Source organism: Staurois parvus, unplaced genomic scaffold (assembly GCF_062004578.1).
Source record: "Staurois parvus isolate SC_StPar_1 unplaced genomic scaffold, SC_StPar_1.0 ptg000332l, whole genome shotgun sequence".
NCBI classification, from domain to species: Eukaryota; Metazoa; Chordata; class Amphibia; order Anura; family Ranidae; genus Staurois; species Staurois parvus.
Genome location: NW_028318128.1, coordinates 170,203 through 176,268, shown reverse-complemented (window position 1 = coordinate 176,268; position 6,066 = coordinate 170,203). Strand labels below are relative to the sequence as shown.

Genomic DNA, 6,066 nt, shown 5'->3' with positions numbered 1-6,066 from the left:
GCAGTTACTCTAGGAGAGCTGGACAGGGCTGTAAAAGGTCCTTAACCCATCAACAGGACTAGTATCTGCTCCTTTTTGCAAGGAGGAAGAGAATGAGCACTGCCAGAGCCCTACAAAATGACCTCCAGCAGGCCACTGGTGTGAATGTCTCTAACCAAACAGAAACAGATTTCATGAGGGTGGTCTGAGGGCCCGATGTCCTCTAGTGGGCTCTGTGCTCACTGCCGGCACCATAGAGCTTGATTGGCATTTGCCATTGAACACCAGAATTGGCAGATCCGCCACTGGTACCCTGTGCTTTTCACAGATGAGAGCAGGTTCATCCTGAGCACGTGACAGATGTGAAAGGGTCTGGAGAAGTCGTGGAGAATGTTATGCTGCCTGTAACATCGTTCAGCATGAACGTTTTGGTGGTGGGTCAGTGATGGTCTGGTGAGGCATATCCATGGAGGGACACACAGACCTCTACAGGCTAGACCGGGTGTCGGCAACCCGCGGCTCTTTTTCACCTTTCCTGCAGCTCTGGAGCACACTGCCCACCAGGTGACAGGCAATAGGGTCGGCAAGCCGCGGCTCTTTTAATGCAGCTCTTCTATGTGCCGGGCGCCCGCTCCCCTCCCTCCTCCAAACATTGGCTGTCAGGATGTAGGCGGGGCAGCGTGATGAACTCCTCTCCTCTCACAGTCCGCCCTGAAGACCAGAACGGCGCGGGAACACAGCTAGAGGAACGCGCGGAGCAAAGGTAAGTGAATTGACACAGGGGGGATGAATTACTATGGGGGATGTATTACTATATGGGGGATGTATTACTATATGGGGGATGAATTACTATATGGGGGATGAATTACTATGGAGGATGAATTACTATATGGGGGATGAATTACTATAGGGGGGATGTATTTTCAGTTTTAAAAATGTTTCTCTCAAAATAAATTTCAATCGTGGTTTTGGCGAGATTTGGCTCAGTTGAAAAAAAAAGGTTGCCCACCACTGACCTAAGGCTAAGATTGTGATTATGACGATACACTGTGGCCCTGATTAACCCTTTGCTTACTGGGCCCTTAAACCCTCTTCATGACCAGAGCACTTTTCGCAATATATGCAGTGTCGGATTTGTTTTAAATGTTGCAATGGTTTTGCGGCTCCCAGTCTTTTTTTCCCTCTCGGAAACGGGTCCAAGTGGCTCTTTATGTCTTAAAGGTTGCAGACCCCTGGGCTAGACAATGGCACCCTGACTGCCATTAATTAGGTATAGGGATGAAATCCTTGGATCCATTGTCAGACCCTACGCTGGTGCAGTGGGTCCTGGGTTCCTCCTGGTGCACCACAATGCCCAGCCTCATGTGGCGAGAGTATGCAGGCAGTTCCTGGAGGATGAAGGGATTTATACCATTGCATGGTCCCCATGCTTGCCTGACCTAAATCCAATAGAACATCTCTGGGATATCATGTTTTGGTCCATCCTACGCCGCCAGGTTGCCCCTCAGACTGTCCAGGAGCTCAGTGATGCCCTGGTCCAGATCTGGGAGGAAATACGCCAGGACAGTGGTGTATTTAGGTTTTGTGCTGCACTAGGCAACACAAAAATCGGTGCTCCCCCACCTGCAGAGAGAGCTTGATATTGACCAACAATACCCTTGCCCCCCACCCAAGACAGCCTTCCACTATCACTGCCCCCATACACCAGTCACCATCCCCCACGGCGAGAGAGAAAAAGATACTCACCTTCACAGCTGCGGACATCCCCGGAAATGAGAGTCAGACTGTGCATACACTGTCATAAAACCCACAGCCTCTCTCTGAACCCACCAGGTCCCCATGCCACGTGTCCCTTCTTCTGTCCCTTCTTCCGAGGGGCAGTGCTGCCCCCCTGAAAGATGCCGCCCTAGGCAAATGGCTTGTTTGCCTTGTGGAAAATACACCCCTGCCCCAGGACACCATCTGTTGTCTCATTATGAGCATGCCCCGACATTGTCAGGCATGCATACAAGCACGTGGGGGTCATACAAACTATGGAGTACCATTTTGAGTTGCTGCAATGAAATTTCAGTAACATGGACTAGCCTGCTGCATCATTTTTTTCATTTTGATTTTAGGGGTGTCTTTGAATTCAGTCCTCTGCAGGTTGATAATTTTCATTTCCATCAAACGATGGAGCATCCTTACATTCCTAACACATTACCCCATCCATATCAGTATAGATATTCAGCATGAAATTTTCCCCCATTTTTTTGTGCAGTGTACTTAGGTTATTATTTGGGGATTTTGCACTATCACGTTTATTTATCGCTTGCATCATTTATGATTTACTGGTCTTGGAAGTGTGTCATCTGTCTTTAGAAACTTATTTGAACCTTATCCAATCTGGTTCCTGATTCCATCAGGTACAGCCAACTAATTTGGTCATCCTTGCCGAATGTCTGCATCCCTGATCTAACACTGAAGCCATTAACGATCACATCGGCTGCACCTGGGAATTGGGTCTCAGCATTTGCTAGTTGCTGCAAGTTGCTGCAAGTTGCATTCTGAGGAGGTTCTGTATTAAGCACTGCTTGTGACAGAAGTCAGGGGACATTGCTGCCAAATTTTGGAAGACTATGGAACAGTTGTTGGAATACCTCCGTCTGGCTCACTCTCTTGTTGATCAGGGCACAGGTTTGTTCAGAGGAATTCATCCGCTCATTGAAATCTGTGCAGAGTTGGCTTTGTCTAGTATCCCTAAGGGTGTTTGATGACTACTCCCCTCCTTTTAGTGTGTCTCAGGTGGAGTCTCTGGTGCGGCTGTTGGAAAGTGACAAACCTGGAACATTATTCAGTATATTCACTAAAGGCTCTTCTGGATTGTACTATAAACAGAAGGGGAAATGTAAAGAGCTCTGATTGCCTGATCACTTAATAAATGTTGCTGACCAAACCATATACAATTACAAAAAACAAAATAGGTCACACGGGTATATTCACTAAAGGCTCTGCTGGATTGTATCATTGCTGTACATTCTCTAGACAGACAAGGGAATTGTAAATTGAGTTTTGTTCAGCCCCTCCTCCAAGCTTGGACAGATATTTCCTATTCAGCTTTGGTTAACATGCACCATTTCATTTCTTCCTCTAAACACCAGTTTGCTCAGAGATTCTTCCCTCCGTTACCCGTACAAACCACAGCTGCAGTTCAGTATACTTTGCTCCCAGTTGTAGGTCAGTATCCTGTCTCCACTACCTGTATATTTGCTGCATTTAAACCAGTGAAACCCCCCTCCACTACGCCATTGCCTTTGTCAGCCACGCAGAAATGGTCTTCTGTAACTGCTCCTCCTTTCCCACCATCTCTCAGTGCTGCTATTACCCCTCCATCTGCTGCACAATATGTTCTAAGTCCTGCAATAACTTGCAAGATTCCAGTGTCTAAACCTAAAAATACATTTTTCCCAACTCATAAAATTCTGCCTCTGTCCTTTCCTGCCTCAACACATGCTGCTCTGATCCAGTCAACCTCCATGCCAGTAATTCCAGTGCTGCCTGCCACACTGCCAGCTGCTCTGTTCCCGCCTGCCACAATGCAACTTGCTGTGGTTCAGCTTGACATGACACCACCTGCTCTGCTCAAGTCTGCCACCGTACCAGTTGCTCCGGTCAAGCAGTAACCTTGCCAGATTTTTTTTATTTTTTTTTTAAGTCCGCAAATGTACGAAAAACCCGTAAGTGTTCACAAAAAAAGTGCAAGTGCAAAACACCACACGAAAAAGTGCACTTAGGGGTGTGCTTTGTCCTTCCCCCGAAGGGGATGGACCACTACCCTGATCCCCCGGGGCACGAAGCTCCTGACAGGGACACGGTTCCCATTTGGTCCTCCTGGCCAAAAGGCCTGGTGGACCACCGTTCCTTGTGTCCAGCCGAAGCCGGACACCCAGTACTTGGTCAGGGGGCTCTCCCGAAGAGAAAACCCCCTAGGGACAGGGGAGGAAGGAACCAAAAGGCCACACATCCTCCCCCTAGACTTCAGGGCAGGCCCGAGGACCCACACCCTCCATCCTGTGAGAAAAACACACACATAAGTAAAGAAAAAGTGACAAAACATGGGAGCTGTTAAATTGAATAAATAGAAAATAAAAAAATGTTCGTGCCAAATAGTGCACAGACCAGGCCCTGAGGCCTGTAGCAAAAATTGCCCTGGTCCTAGCCAAAAGGCCTGGTCCCAAGGGCGCTGTGCAGAAAAAGTTTGTAAACAAGTGACCATGTGCCATTTTCACACAGTGGGGTCCCACACCCAGGTGCTACTAGTGGCATCCCTGAGGCGACTACTCAGGGGGCACTGGTTTGCGGACTCTCTGCCTTCCCGACCCCTGGCCAGACAAGGTAGATCCGTCCAAATCAGGAGGTACTGGGTCCTTCTGACGTTCCAAAGGGGAATTACTATCAGGCCCCAGCTACGTGTGGGCATCCCGGGTTCTGTTCCCCCCGTAAAAGCCATCTAGACCCCCATCATACCAGCAGGGGTACTATACAAACAGTCATCCCCGCAAAGCTAGAATGACCGTGGAGCACCCCTACTGGACACTGATAAGAACAGATACTACACTTGATCTTAGCCAAAAGACCGAGAAGTAACCTTGCCAGATGCTCCAGTCAAGCCTGTCACGCCAGTCCAGCCCATGTTTGAAATTTCTGCTTCAGACCTCCCTATCACTACCTCAACCATGGGCCAGTCCATTCCTGATTTATTCTCAGTCCTGCCTTCTGCCTTTTCATATCTGGGATTCTCAGCAACCAGGCCTCACCCTATGGCAATTACATCTGCTCAAGCCTGTCTTAAGTCCTGTACACATGATGCAAATATCAGACGATTGATCGTCCATTGTTTTTACATGCTAGGCAGGCCATAGACGGGTCGTTTATTAGCCGAATTTTCGTCCGCACGAAAAATCGGCCGATATTCACGCCGTTAGTGGGGCCAGCCTGTCAGCCGTTTTTCGCAGATCTTCACATTTATTTTTATCGGTCATGCTGGAAAATCCACGAAAAATGGCCGTTTTTCGTGGTCATTGGTGGCAGCATCGGCAACGGGGCCGACCGATTTTTCGTTTATCGGCCGAAAATTCGGCCAATAAATAGCGCGTCTATGGCCGACCGATTTTTCGTTTATCGGCCGAAAATTCGGCCAATAAACAGCGCGTCTATGGCCTGCACTAGTCTCCTATCAAAAGTGAAGAGGTTACTAAAGTTACGAAACCCCCCCCATAGGAACAATATATGGTTCTTTCAATTGACCAAGCCCCAAGCTCCCAGTGCCACGTTTGGCTTTTCACAGCCACAAGACACCATGCTGTCTGCATTCCCTGCTGGGATAACTCTCACCTCCCACCCCCTGCGGGGCACAGGAACTTCAAATTATAAACAAAGCAGACAAGCTGACTGTTGGCCACACGTGTTAACAAAACACAAAAATAAAATAATATTTCTGCTGTCCGTCACACTTCCATGTTGTTATAATATCACTAACAGCTGACTGTGGAATATTTAGTAGCCAGGAAATTTCATGGATGGACTTATTGCACAGGTGACAACCTATCACGGTACCATACTTGAATTCACTGAGCTCCTGAGAGCGACCCATTCTTTCACAAATGTTTGTAGAAGCATTCTGCATGACTACTGGTAGGTGCTTGATTTTATACATCTGTGGCCATGGAGGTGATTGGAACACCTGAATCCAATGATTTGGAGGGGTGTCCCAATACTTTTGGCAATATAGTGTATGTTACATAGTTAGGAATTTAGATTAGGTTGGATGTATCTCTCTTTGCTTTCTTCTAGGGTTCTGGAATGGAGAATGAGTAAAGCATGTCATGCCTATTAGGGACAATGTGTTTTGACTATCAGTGTTAGAGGGAATATGGACTTTTGGGGATACCCTTTAATAACTGAGTAATAGGGTTCTGATAAACTGTGTTGCTGGAGGGCTATCTTCACGAAGACAGTGCTCCAAGACTTTAATATGCTATTTGTGATTGTACATTAAAGTGGTTGTAAAGGCTCAAGGCTTTTTACCCTCATGCATTCTATGCATGA

General features: G+C 47.5%; 1 pseudogene; it reads right to left on the bottom strand.

Moving 5' to 3' along the window:
• Window positions 1-4,444: 4,444 nt before the first annotated feature.
• Window positions 4,445-4,606, bottom strand: LOC149457252 (U2 spliceosomal RNA; annotated as a pseudogene).
• Between the last annotated feature and the right edge of the window lie 1,460 nt (window positions 4,607-6,066).